The sequence below is a fragment of the Macaca mulatta genome, chromosome 5, assembly GCF_049350105.2.
Source record: "Macaca mulatta isolate MMU2019108-1 chromosome 5, T2T-MMU8v2.0, whole genome shotgun sequence".
Lineage (NCBI taxonomy): Eukaryota > Metazoa > Chordata > Mammalia > Primates > Cercopithecidae > Macaca > Macaca mulatta.
In genome coordinates, this window is record NC_133410.1 from 20,367,800 (window position 1) to 20,382,839 (window position 15,040).

General features: G+C 37.2%; 1 protein-coding gene across 1 annotated transcript in view; it reads right to left on the minus strand.

Annotated features, from left to right (window-relative positions):
* The window catches only part of KCNIP4 (potassium voltage-gated channel interacting protein 4), a 1,220,174-nt gene that overhangs the window by 593,842 nt on the left and 611,292 nt on the right, over window positions 1-15,040 (minus strand). The window lies entirely within an intron of this gene.

Below are 15,040 nucleotides of genomic sequence, written 5' to 3' on the forward strand. Positions count from 1 at the left end.
ATATAGTTTTTACCTCTTGCTGACATTTAACCATTAAATTTTTTTCCACCAGTTAAATTAAAAAGAAAAATAATCAAGGAAAATAAAGTCCCTGGCAATACATGCTGGCATTCTGTCTTTGAAAACAACCAAAAAAAAAAAAATCAGTAAAAATCTACTACATAAACCGGCCGTAATAAATTAAAGATGTGTTAAAGGGAAATAATGGATGCTTCTGTTGATAAGGCTCATGGCCAGTGGCCAAAAGGCAATCTTCTGCTGTTCTTTAATAACTCAGTGCAAAAACCTTGGAAATTTTTATACCACTACTCTATGATAGCACCTTAGTAGTAAATTACAGGAGGTAATAAGCATGTTATTTTCCTAAGTGTAATAATTGTGAAACAAAGACTTCTTCATCCAAGTGCCCACTGTCTGTTGCAAAGATAGTTTAAGAAACCGCTACAAAAACTCATCTTTTTTTAAATCCAACAATCAGTCATAGAACACCTAATGGGCAGGCAGTGGCATGGTGGTTGAGAGTTAAAGCTCAGAAATCAAGGGTTCAAGTCTCTCTTTAACTCTGTGACAGCTGTATGACGCTGAATAAATTATTCATTTTTCTCATTATTAAAATAGAGTTAATAATAATGTCTATCTGATAGGGTTATGGGAGGAATAAAAGGGTGAAATGAGTAAAACACCCACTATGTACTAAGATATCCAAAAAATAATGTTAACTTTGGCTACAGAATAATGTGTTCTGAGGGGCATAAGTTTATGATACTGTGGGTGTTGAGAACAGAAGTATTACGGAAGGGATAACGAGGTACCTGGCAGAGTAAATGGAGTTAAATAACCTTGAAGTCTTTTAGGAACAAGCTATTCCCTTACCATTTTTCAAGATAGCTTTTTTTGAGGTATAATTTGCACATCATAAAATTCACCCACTTAAGTGTTCAACTGAATGACTTTTAGGAAATTTACAGGGTTATATAACCATCACCAAAATCTAACATCAGAATATTTTCATTGCCTCGAAGAGATTCCTCATGCTTATTTACAGTAACAGCTGTTCACACCCCCGCCCCAGGCAAACACTAGTCTACATTCTGTCTCTGTAGATTTGCCCCTTCTAGATATTTTACATAAATTGTATTATACAATATGTGATCTTTTGTGTGTGGTTTCTTTCAGATCACATATGAAAGTCCAACTCTGTGGTAGCATGTCTCAGTTTGCTTCTATTGCTAAACCATGTTCCATTCTGTCAATATAATACATTGTTTTGATCCAATCACCAGTTGACAGATTTTTGAGTTATTTCTAGTTTGTGACTTTGACAAATCATGCTACTATAAACATTTGTACACAAGTCTTTTTCTACACTTGTGTTTTCATTTCTTTTCAGTACATTCCCAGGAGCTCTCCTTTTCCACTGTATAGCAAAGATCTGCCCCTGAAAGACCTCAGTGCGACTTGTTGGAAGGGAGTAGAGAGTTCTAATTCCAACTCACCAGTAACTACTGAGTGTTCAGCTCACACAACGAAGTAGGGAAAAAAAAGGCGCATCAGTTCTTGTCTCTGTCCTCTTTCCCTTAAATCCCCTTGTGACTTTGGGAGATAACTGGACCTCATAGAATCTATACATCTTACCTTGTGAACCAACAGGAGAAACTAGACGCTCTCTGAACTCTCTTTTACCTTAAAAAACTTATAATACTCTTAGTAACTAAAATTTTATAAAGAAATCCAAAAAGCACAATCAATGGATTATCTCCCTTGCCTCTGATATTTTCTGGGCATAGCCAACACTAGTCACAAAAAATACGATACAGAAAGCATTTGAATACTGTCTATTGCATGCAGAATCCAGGATTTACCAGTTGCCACCCTACATGTGCCTGTTTTGCTCTTAAAATTCTTGCATGTCACTGTATTTCTCTGCCCATATTTTGCTAAGGCAGTTATTTTGTTCAGAGTTAATGGGCACAAAACAAACATTAGTACAAGAAAATAGGGTGGATTGTTTTAATAAACATTTAAAAACTATAAATCCAAGTAACTACCGTTACCTCCAAAAGAGTCACCTCACTGGTTTTACATTTCCTTATTGTGATATGACTCAGAGAACTGCCCTCTAAACTAGTGGTATAGCCAGTTTCTAAAATTAATTTTCAAACCTTATTATGAAATGTTTAGCTTGTAGAAAGAGGTATAAAGAAGAATACAATGAGCATGCATGTACCAAGCACAAAGATTTAAAATAATTGATTACCGATGCTCTGGGGTCTATTAGTATCCCTCATCAACTTTCTCTGTCCTTATCTCCAATGATTTCTGCACTTGAGCATGACTGTCCTCATATATACATTTATATTCTTTGCATATGTATGTTACCCTATGTAATATATATTGCTTTCCTAGTTTAAATATTTATATAAATGGTATCAAAATGGTATCAAACCATATGTATTATTTATCAGTTTGCTGGATTCACTCAGTATAATGTTTGGTGAATTTATTTACATTGATATGTGAGTTCTATTTCTAGTTCCAGTTCTACTCACCTTGTATAACATTAAATTTTTAAAAAACCACAATTATTTATCCTATTTCCTATTGATACATATTTAGATGATATCTAGCGTTTTGCTACCACAAACATTTTAGCTGTAAACATTCTTGTACCTATCTTCTCTGTGTACTTATTGAGGGGTTTCCCTAGAGTTACCATTACCTAGAGTTTCATTACCTAGGAATGAAATTTCCAGATACTGAGAAATGAACACCTTCATTTTTACTAATTACGACTGCATTTTCTCCAAACTGTTTGCACCCATTTTTCTTCTATTCATCAAGGTATAAAGCTCCCATTTGTGCACAACTCCCCAAAACTCAGTACTGTTAAACATTTTAATTTTCCCAGTTGCCAATTTGATTCTTAAATGTCAAATTTAACCAACAATAAGTGACTATGTACTCTGAATATACCTTTGTGCTTGGTTCTGTGTGGAATGCAAAATATGATATAGTGGCAGTACTACTGAAATTGGAGGAACCAAGAATTAAGCCCTCACTCCTGCCGTCTGTGAAAACCTGAGCAAGTTGTTTAACCTCTTCAAGCCTCAGTTTCTTCATCTGTAATATGAAGGGTTGGACAGGAAAAAATTTCAAGCTCCTTTCACCTTCCATCCTACTTGACTTTATGATGCTCTATGGGATCTTATAAGACAGGAGAAGATGCAAAACATACATAAGTAATTTTAACAGCAGACCCAAATATACATGGAGAAGGTATTAGGAGAACATAGGACACTGGATCTAAATAGGGGCGAGGAAGAAACTAGAAAGGTTTCACCAAGCAGACTGAATGAGATTCACCAAGATGGTATTGATGGAATGGATGAAAGACATTTAAGGAGAGGAAACAGCATGGCAGGTGGGGTCACAAAAGAAGACAGTGAAAGAAGAGGGGCAAGGACAGGGAGAGAGGCAAGGACAGGGAGAGAGGCAAGGAGAGGGAGAAGGGTGTGGCTGGAACAAAAGGTGTTTAGGTACTTGCTGGGAAGTAGAGAAGATGAGGCCAGATATATTGTGATTTTTATTATGTCAAACTGTAATAAATCTTCATTATGTTATCAATAATTTGATTTTTAAAACCCTTCAAAGCAATATGGAATCAAATCTGCAAATAAGGCAGATAGTCATTTGATTTTCACTTTAAAGTGATGTCATGAAACCAATTTCTTCTGAGGCCAGTAGGCTGATTCTACAGTCACTTCTCAAGCAGGACTGCTCAGGGGGTTTGAGAAATGGAAAGAAGCATTGCAGAAAAAAGAATGGAGTCTCCTTGGGTGCAAGCTTTGAACAGACATGCTCCTTTGGATTTTTGAATTTTATCAGGTGGTTTAAAAGATTCATTATTTTATAGTTATACTTGGTATTGAAAATTCTCAGAACCTGATGGAATTTTAGTATTCCCACACAAAATATTTCAAGTACAAACATTTTTTTATTACTGGGAGGAAAAAAAAATGCCTTCTAAGAGGCTTCAACTGGCTATGCTAGAATGGCTGAGAATTCTGGAAAAGTGATTAATGTATCTCATTTTGAATAAACTGATTTATTATTGGTTATAAACATGGACCCCACAGGCAAAACACCTGGGTTCAGATCTGGACTTTCCTATTGTAAAGTGGAGTATTTATTTAAGCAAGTTATTTAAGATCAATTTGTTAGTATTAGGATTGCATTTGGCTACATGTAACAAAATACCTAAGTCAACTTCTTCCTTCCGTGTAAGTGTCTTGTTTTTCTCATATCATAGGAAGTCAGAGGGGGCCGCTGAAGACTGGCTCTGTGGTATTACTAATGTCCCATGCTCCTTCCAGCTTTCTGCTCCACCATTCTGGATATGTAGCTTTTGTCCTTGGTTTCAAGACAGCTCCTTTATCCCTAAGCATTGCTTCTGAGTTTGAAAAAGAAACAAGGGAGAATGAACCAAAATCCCTCTCTTTATAAGACTTTGTATTTTCATTCAGAAGGGTATTCCACTCAAAAGACTTTACTTAAGTCCCACTGGTTATACAATGTGGCATGGGAACCTGGAAAACCAATTTTTTAAAAAAATTGCTGGGTGCATAGTGCATTGCTATCCTAAAGAAAATCAAGATTCCTTTAGTAAAAATGATGTCTAGCCAGGCATGCTGGCATGTGCCTGTAGTCCCAGCTACTCAGGAGGCTGAGGCAGGAGAATGGCTTGAGTTCAGGAACCAAAGGTTGCAGTGAGCTGGGATCACGCCACTGCACTCCAGCCTAGGTGACAGAGTGAGGCTCTGTCTCAAAAAAAACCAAAACCAACCAACCAAACAACAACAAAACATGATGTCAACGTGAGAATTTGATAACAACAGTGCCTGCTATATATTAAAGAGTTATTTTGCAATTAAAAAGCAAAATGAAAGTCATAGCATATAGTAACAATTCAATAATTCTTACTACCAAAGGTATTATACTAATGTGTAATTAATATTTTTTATATATATGTGTGTGTGTGTGTGTGTGTGTGTGTGTGTGTGTGTGTGTGTGTGTATTCCTCCAAGCACATGTTAATCCTTCATGGCCCACATCAAATACCACATCTACTAACACCCTTCTCTGATTCTGCACTCAGATCTGTTTTCTTTATCACTTAATGTGTTATATTAGATGAAACACAAACTAATCTGACAAGTAAACAAGGATTGTATTGGAAAAATAGAGAACTATAGAATTCAGAGGAGAGTTAGCTCCTGTAGGTTCTATAGGAACCTACAGAAACATGGGAACCTGAATAAATTTCATGGGGGTAACCACCACCAAACCTGTGCTTTTAGCTTCTTGAGCTACCATAGCAGGAATTGATTCCTACCAGGTTCCACAATGGGATTGCTCTTAAATAGGTGAGTGCTTTGCTGCTAGACAGATAAAGCATGATTGCTGCCTACTACAGGGTCACACACACATAAGTGGTTGACTTTGGTCAAATGACACTATGATAGCTCAGTGATTGCAGAAATGTCTATTTGTTCACCGAAATTCTGCTGAGTAACTGTAATAAGAGTAAGACGGAAATTGTTTCAGAGAAAATTGCATGAATACATTTAGAAGAAGTAACACATGGTTTTAATTCAGAGAATGAGAGGTGGAATGATTTAGTTTAGACGTGGGATAAGGAAAGGCACTTACTAGCAGCTTAAAAAGCAAAACAACTAAGCGACATAATATAGAAATTGAATATATTTGAATAGTAGCATGACAAGGTCACAACCATGCCTTAAGAGACTTTATCTGGTCTGTTAATTGTATAAAAAAGCAGAAACAATAATTTCCTGAATATAGGTAATAGATCTAACTATGGGATCTGAAGTGGGGATAAATAGACAGGGAATGGGTGAGAAAATTAGGAAAACATAGTAGGGAGAAATTGCAATTGGAGATTGTATTTAGGAAGCAAGGATGGACGCTTTCAAGATCTCCTATGATATCAAGCTTGGATGAACTGGTGCTGCCAGAAAAACAATGGAGAAACAAAAGGCATGATAGGCAGAGGAAGAAGATAAGAAGATGCATGTTGTATATGTTGAGTTTGATATCCCAATAGACTATCTCGGAGAAAACGTGCAGAATTTGAATTACATAACTGGTGCTTACCAAAGAACAGGGCTGATGGTATAGAAAACATTTGCCATTTCTTATAATTTTCTACAGTGTCCTCTACTCTTGTATTCTCATTCTCATCAATCACTCAGTTATTTTGCATATGTCTAGTTCTATGTAATTTCTACATTTGTCTGTATAATGTTATCTCTGTAAGGTGAGTTATCTCTGTATACCATAGGCACGATTTTCCCTACTTTACAAGAGGAAATTGAGTCTCAAAAAGAGCCTACTTACTTTTCTTCTTACTAACGAATGAAAAGGAAATGTTAATCATCATTTTTCCCCCTAATCGGTGAGATATGAAAAAAATTTGGGGTCCATGCAAAATCATTATTATGTTTAAACTGTAACTCTTTACAAATTTATGATCTCCTAAAGTTTTCCAAGATCTAGTATCTCATCTGTTGGCAGATTTTTCAAATGAATTCCTACTCCAGGTAAAACAGTCCACTTACATTTTAAAAATCTTGTCAGTATTAACCAGATTATTCCTTCTAATTATTCTTTAGGTCTGATCTTAGAAAACGATTTGAAGCCATCTGTTATTTAAATTCAAGTTTATTGCACTTAAAAGAACAGAACTTGATGTATATGATGTCTGATTTGTTCTGATATGTATAGAATAATAACTTGGCAGGATCTCATAAACAGCAGTTATAGTATAGTACAAGGCTGTGGTATACCTGCCACTGAGATTCATTATCACACACATCTTCTAAGGGCATCTAAAGGGCATACACATTTCAGAATTCTGTCTGTAATCACTATATGCCCTGCTGATATGCAACCAGAAAAACATTCTACTCTTAGAAAAAAAAAAAAAGGTGTATTTCTAGTTTTCAGAACACAAACTTCTCAGATACACAAACAAGGCTGCAGTTTAGTGTGAGACTCAATATCCAAGTATATTTGTGGAAACTAAAGCTTCAGTGGAAAGAAGCATTAGGTGGATTTTTCAGATTTGTCTCAATGTGGCCAGCTCCATCTATTACACTGTCTATATTCTATGTGCATAGGGCAGATAAAAGGCTCTGTAATGTGTTAAATAGTATCCCAAAATATTAATGTTGCTGGGAACTTCAGAAAGTGACCTTATTTGGAAATATAGGGTGTTTGCGGACAAAATTAGTTTTGTGGATGGATGAAATGGGCCCTAATTCCAATAAATGGCGTTCCATAAGACGGTGTGAAAACACACAGTGGGAGGAAAGCTATATGACAATAGAGTCAGATTTTGGAGTGACAAGCCAAGGAGCACTGAGGATTGCCAACAACTACTAGAAGCTAGAGCTTTCAGAGGGAATATAGCCCTGCAGACACCTTTCTTTAAGACTTCTAGGCTTCAGAACCACGACAGAGTACATTGACTTTGTTTTACGCCACCCAATTTGTTACAGCAGCCTAGGAAACTAACACTGGTTCTAAATGACACATTGACAACTCTAATTCTATTTGCTTCCCTTACATAAGCAGAGGATCACTTAAGGTGATACCATCTCCACACTCTTCCCATATCCTTGGTAAGTAATTGTGCAAACATAGGGATAAAACACATGCATTTTAGTATCTTTATACAAAAGCGTCTTCAAATAAAAAATAATTTAAGAGAAATGTTAATGAAGTTTAAAATGACATTTTAATTCATTTCCTTTCATTAACAATTCTTATTGCCTTCCTAAATGTGGAAATTATTAGCACCCAAGGGACCCAAGGGAGTAAGAAGAGTATGACATGATGACAATATCTCCTTCTTGAAACACTTAAATTTAATCATAAGAACCTGGACCTTTTGCTTCTTTCTTACCATTTCTGAGGTATATGAATCAGTTCTTGGCCTCAAGTTTTTGGCAATTTTTTGGTGGGTTTGTTTACAAACTACAAATGTTTTGTAGTTTCTGCTGTCACCACAGTTCTGATGGCCCCAAATCCTCAATCTTCTTTTATCATTAATCTGATTTGGAGCCTGATATCTTCAACTGCTTTCCGTAGTTGACTGACTTGTTACTTCAAACTGAACATTGTGCAGAATGCAAGATCTGCAATCAACAAGGTGCTATTTGGTAATATTAATCACATTCTTTTCTTTGTGCTTTTGTCCCCTCTTATAAGGACTATTTTCTTTCCCGCCCCACACCAATAACAAACAAGGATGCAACAACAACAATGACAACAGATCTAAGTGGAATCTTGGAAGCATGTTTGCAAAGCTGATGCTTCCTCCTGCATACGCTAGCTAAGACCAGGCAGGGGGTAGGAGGAAAAGAGACAAGATTGTGACTCCAAAGTGTAGACGGGGGATTCACCAGAAGGACAGACCCAGGAAGGTGAGATACTCACCATGCTAGAAAAAGAACATCCATCTCAAGAGTGAGGACGGGATGAAAGAGAGACAAAAGAATAGATTCATCCTCTAGGGATAAAATAATTGAATGTCTTGCATACATATATAATATATGCAGCATAGGAAAAAAAAGTTACTTGTGACTATACAAAGCTATTTTTATATTATTTCCTTTAATCTTCAAAACAACTCATTAATAAATATTGTCACTATTCCTCACTAGAGGAAATTGAAAGCTTAAACAAGATGCCCAAGGACACACAGCTACTAACTGCTGGAGTTAGAACACACTTCCTCTGACTATAAATCCACCGTCCTCTTTCCAAATTACTTTAGTTTATAACCCATGATTTATTTGCTTTTCTCTGCACTCTGAGAACTTGATAAGTAAAATTACAAATGCCTTACCCAATCATTCAAGGAAAAAATTTATTCTCCCCTTATTCTCTACTAATTTCATATATGAAACACCTAATCGTGTTGCTAGGCTCACAGCTTGCTATATCCCCTACAGGAAAGAAAAAAATCCTGCCACTTACGTATATGCATTTTTTTCCTCCCTGTGAAATGTCCTTTTCCTGATACAAGTCCTCCCTAAATGTCAAGATTCAAACACATCATTCTCTGTTCATTTTCTTAGCTAAGGGGCAGTAGTCAAGGTGAAGGTGATTTAAGCCTAGAGCTAAGTAGCCCTAGGTAGTATCGCGTGTTTTGAGTAAAAAAGAACTGTTCATTTTTATCTGAGCCTTGAGTTTTCCTCCCAAGGACTACTTCTTGCTATCTAGTTCCGTAAGAAAATGCTTCAGCCTTTGGAACCAGCAACATAAGAATAGAGAAAGAAAGGGTTTATAAAAGATGGACCCAATTATGGCAGTCTGCATTTTCTTATAATACTGGTGACAGCAGGAAAGTTGTGAAGCTGCTTTTAAGTCTATGATAAATAGACTTAAATAGAAAAAGTTCTGCGGGTCCAAAGTCAAGAAAAATGTACATAATGTACTTGGAGTTAGATAGTAAATGAGGTCACAAATGCACTGAATGTGGAACGATTGGAAAGCCAAGGGTATATTTAGGTATATACTACTTAAAAAAGAGAAAGAGAGAGAGAAAAAAAAAATAAGAAAAAGTGAGGAGAGATGCCAGAGGAAATTCAGAAAGAAAGAAATCTATGTACTATGTCAACCTCTACCTTTGACAGGGAAAGCAGCTCTTTAGGGAGTTATACATCCCCATCTTGCAAGTATGTTATCTCTCCTCAGTCAGTAAAATAGCTTCTATTATGATGAGCCTGTTTTTATTTTCCTGGAAACAATTCGACCCATAGAATAAAAATGCTGCTTGTCTATGAAAGTCTTTACCAGGATCCATGAGCCCAGGGCATTTCCCTAGAAGCAGCCTTTCTCAAATTTATTGTCCATGAGAATTACCTAGGAATCACAAAATGCGCATTTTCTAACTTCACCCCCAGAGAGTCTCGGGGAGCTTCAAACAGTCACATTTTTAAAGGTTCCCTGTAGATTCTAATGCAGGCTCTTTTTTGCCACACTTGAAACTTATAGGCAGGAAGAAACAAATGCTCAGAGCCCTTCCTATGCGCCAGTTAGAGTTCCAAGGGCTTTCTCTGTTCTCCTGTTGTTTTTATTAATAACTCATTAAATTATCACACCACACTCTGAGGTAGATGCTATGAGACCCATTTTACCAATACTGGTAAAAGTCACAGTTAGTAAATAAACAGAATTCAAGTCTCTGGTCTGTCTCCTTGCTGTGCCCTTTTACACTCCATCACATAGGAGTGTGACTGTCTAGGAAAATAGGTTAACTGAGGAGACAAAGAACTCAGGAAGCATACAATTATGTGCATAAGACATGTGCTGACAAAGGACTAAGTACAGTCAAAAAGGATTGGTGGTGGATTTTCCAATAACCACAGACCCTGATAAGTCTACAGGACCAACCTACAAAAGGAAGTTGGATGTTGGGTGAAGGACTTCATTATTGGAATCCATCTAATGTGGACTGTGAAAGAAATGTTAAGTTGCCAAGGAGAATAAAAGCTTCACATGGTTTGTTCACTATGGGAAATGAAAGGTCAAGAGAAAAGTGGGACTTCAGAGGATGAGGAGCGAAATAAGCACTGGAGCCATCTGTGGATGTAGCATAAGATCCATAAATGCATTATTTCATAGGATTTGCAATAGCCAAAGGTCTTGGAAACCAAATTGCAAAGATCAGGAGAGAGTTTTAAGAAACAGTGGGGAAGAGAAGTTATATTTGTTGAATCTAAAAAGGGCAGCCACCAATCCAAAGAAGAAAATGGAATGTATTGTGTTCCGCTAATCCTGAGACAGATAGATATGATGCAAGAAAAAAAAAAAAAAGATGGAATGACCCAATCCCAGCCACAATGCTGACCTGGCATATTTCCACGTACTTGCAAATATGTTATCTTATTAAAGCATCACAAAATCCCTGATATGTAGGCAGAATAGGCATCAGTATTCCCAATTTACAGAAAAGGAAATTAACAATTTTGATTACTGTTATTTTTAAAGGTAATTCTTAAAGTCATGTTAGTAAATGTAGCATCTGGGACTGCCCACAGGCATTCTCACTCCTACATTAGTGCTCTCTTCGAACATTGACATTCACAGAGGCATAGATACTACAGAACTCAAGTCTGACAGAAAATTCTGGTGTCCACTGCACCTACGCATTGTGTAAGTGTGGTGGTTTTAAAGATACATCCATACTGTTTTTGATACGCTTCCAGTAGTGGAGTTTATTTCCTCTTGCCTTGACTGTGTGTTGGACTTAGTGACTTGCTTCTGGACAACAGAATAATGCAGAAGTAATGGAATGTCACTTCTGAGGTTAGGTAAAAAAAAGACTGTGGCTTCTGTCTTGGGAGGGCTCTCTCATACTCTCTCCCTCTTGGATCTTGCTTAAGGAAACCAGCTGCCATGCATGAGGATACTCCAGCAGCCTATGGAGAAGTCCATGTGATGAGGAACTGGGGCCAGTCCACAATCACCTGAGTGAACCTGAAAACAGATCTTCCTCTCACTAAAGCATTGAGTTGACTGCTGGCCCAACCAACAGCTTGTCTGCAACTTCATGAGAGACTCTGACTCAGAAGCACTTAATTAACTCATGAAAACTGTGAGATAAATTTTTGTTGTTTTAAGCCACTAAGTTTGGAGTGATTTGTTATATAGTAATGGATAACTAATATAGCAGGGAATCAAATGATTTTCACATCACAAGAAATTATGATTTATTAGTCTAACCACATATTTAAACAGAATCTTTGTCCTACTCCAATGGAACCACTTTTTAATAAAAAAACAAAATAAAACAAAATTAGAGCTGTAGAAATAAATAAGCTTTGACTATCAAGGAAAGCAAATGGAGGCTGATGGCCAGGGTATCCTCCTTGTGGAAAGCTGGGCTCCTCACCAAATCACCTCGATATTACTGAACTTGTTCTCATTATCTTTATTACATTAGCAGAAACTGCACAAATTAGAGATTTAATTGAGCTAACAAACATCCCATTAAAAATATGAAATTTCTCTGAGGGTATTTAAATGACTAGTTATCCACTCATTAGTTGGAATTAAAGCCCATTACACTCCTAATAACTCATTGCTAAAATGGCCTGTGTTGAGAAATGGAGGACTTGATGAAGGCAGGTGTCACGGTATTATTTCATTTTGGAGTATTTTGGGGCCTGGCTAGAGGTCCACAGTGGGCTGACACTTTGGAAAGGAATGATGAAGCAGAGAGAGGCATCCTGGGCGGAGTGGCACAATGCCAAAGCCCAACTTAGGCAGTGTATATATACATTTATATATAAGCATATATTCTATAGTTCCTATATTCTATTTATAGTGCCTAGAATAGGCCTTGTAGTCAAGAATAAAGAGGCTTTTCTTCTACTTTAAAATTAACCTGGTACTCATCATATCATGAGTTCTAGTGGGCTACCCTCTAAACCTAACCAAGATTCATAACAGAATTTGATGTGGAAATGAATTTCACTTATACTAAAAAATAGGATTTGAAAGACAGCTTGTGTGTAAGCTGGGCTAAAGTCTAAAGCACAGTGCGTTAATGTAGAAAACTTAGACTCACAAACAACACTTTTATGGTGTTATCTTTTAAATTTTAAGGATCTTTATGCTTCACTCAAATTACATTCTTTAGTATATTGCTTCTCAAACTTTATTGTGTATACAAATCACCTGGGGAATCTGGTTAAAACACGGATTCTGATGGGACTCAGTATCATGCATTTCTAAAAAGCTCCCAGGTGATGCTGATGCTGCCAGAACTCAGACCACACATTCAACAGCAAAACTGTAACATACAATTTAAGAGAGCAACTGTAGATTTTCCATGATAAAAAAGATGACTCAATACTGCACCTCATGGTTTTAGGTTTTTGCTACATTCAAGCCACCAAATCACCATGATATTTAATAGTGAAATTCATACTTCTAGACTTAAAGCTAACATCATTTTAATTATTTTTAAATTTAAATTCCGAAACACCAATATAATGGTTAAGAATATAGGTGTGAAGTTAGAAACACATGGATTAAATGTTTAGTTCTGCAACCTTCTAGCTGTGTGACATGGGCAAGTGAAATAGACCAAGCCCAATAAAGAGGAAACCACTTCAGATATTTCAAATGGAAGAGATTTAATATAGGGAACTTATTGCCTGGGTAATGTTAATGCTTAGAAGCCAAACAATGAACAACGAGGCTACGAGGAGAGAATCATAATAGCTAGATAGGGCGAGCCACGATTTTCCCTGTGGCTAGAGGAACCAAAGGAGCAGCCAATGCTGCAGAAGGCGGATGGAAGCTGGCACCCCAGAGGCTGTCCACAGGGAGCTAGACCCTCATAGGAGATGCCACTACTACTAGAGACACTGGGACGTGAGAGCTGGGAATTACTCTGCCTACTCTCTTCCTCCCACCCTTCAGTCTCCCTCCAGTGTATTCCATGAGTTGAACTCAGTCATAAGGCTGTCAGCAGGGAAGTCTGAGAAATGTAGCTCCTTGTGATGTGAAGCAGAGCTAGGGAGGAACAGGAAATCTATCTGAGAGCAAACTGGCAAAGGATCAACACAGTGAGTTACTAACGTCCTCTCATACTATATCCAATGCTCTGTCAGGCATCTGCAGAATATGGGCGTTGTGTATTTAAATAAGATGTTACATATAAAGCATTGAGTATAGTGCTTGGTACATTATTTTTAGCAGCAGCAGCAGCATCTTTTTGTAATGTGACAGCATTTTCCCCCTTCATGCCTTCCTCTCCTTTCACCCATTTTCCTGTTGAATAAGAGTAGGGGTCATGTGGAGTCTCAGAGAGATAAGAAATAATAAAATAATACACTCAAGCTATGCTGTGAGAAATTAAGAAAAAAAAAATGTCCGCTTGTTACATCTACATGATAGAATCAGAAAAGCATAAAGGCTTCCACTGGGCACACAGCAATAACAAGTTCTCAGTGATGTAGACTTAGGAGTCATGCTCATATCTGCAGACTGTTTAAGGACCATCTTTTGGATTGTGCTGAAGACTTTGGAGAAAATGCTTTCATCCACACATAAAGGCTAGCTGTGTGACCTGGAAAGTGACTCAATGGAAAGGGGCAATTGTTCATGGTATCCTTATCTGGATTTCAGGAGTATTGAGCTTGACTGGTATCTCGAATTTTTTCCTTCTTGACTAGGACCATATGTGCATGCAATTCCAGATGTTGTGGTCATAACTGAGAAGATATATCATTATCAAGGCACTAACAGTCTTCAATGATTAAAAGAACTGTTTTTCTCCATAGACTTGTTTTCCAAGTTAAGTTATCAAAAGTTTACAAAATAGACACAGTTGTCTCTGCCAGGTTATATTGCAAAGAAATCAGAGTGTTGGCAAATAGCTCCTCAGTGGAAGAAAACATAAGCAAGCATATTTGTATTCTGGCCTGTGCTCCTACAGCATAGGGAGTGCAGCATTCTGTTTAGCAGTTCCATCCTGGTTCATCTTGTTTGGGAGTTAGCAAGCAAAGCCAGTATACAACATAACAGTGTCCCCCGAAGACAACCGTCACAGCTTCAGCTAACTCATTCCAACCTTAAACTAAACCATCTTAATATAGAACTGTTTGAATAGCAAAAGTTATATGGAGAAGCCCATTAAGTTATTTATAAATGAGAAGCCCAAATGTATAGCTCTGTAATACTTCAGAGCTGCACTGTGATATTTTATTTATTCATTACACATTTATTGAGTTAAAAAATAAACACAAAGCTACAATCCTAGAGACTTTTACCATCTGGCCTATGCTAGGAGCCAAAAGAATTGGTGCAGAAAATGAGTGCTGTGAGTTCTGAGGAAAGAGAATTAGCTGCGGGTTGAAGGAGTCAGAAGGTCTTCAAGGTAGAGTGGAATCAAGTTGGGTTTTGATAGCCTGTTTGAAGCTTGCCAGGTGGAACAGAT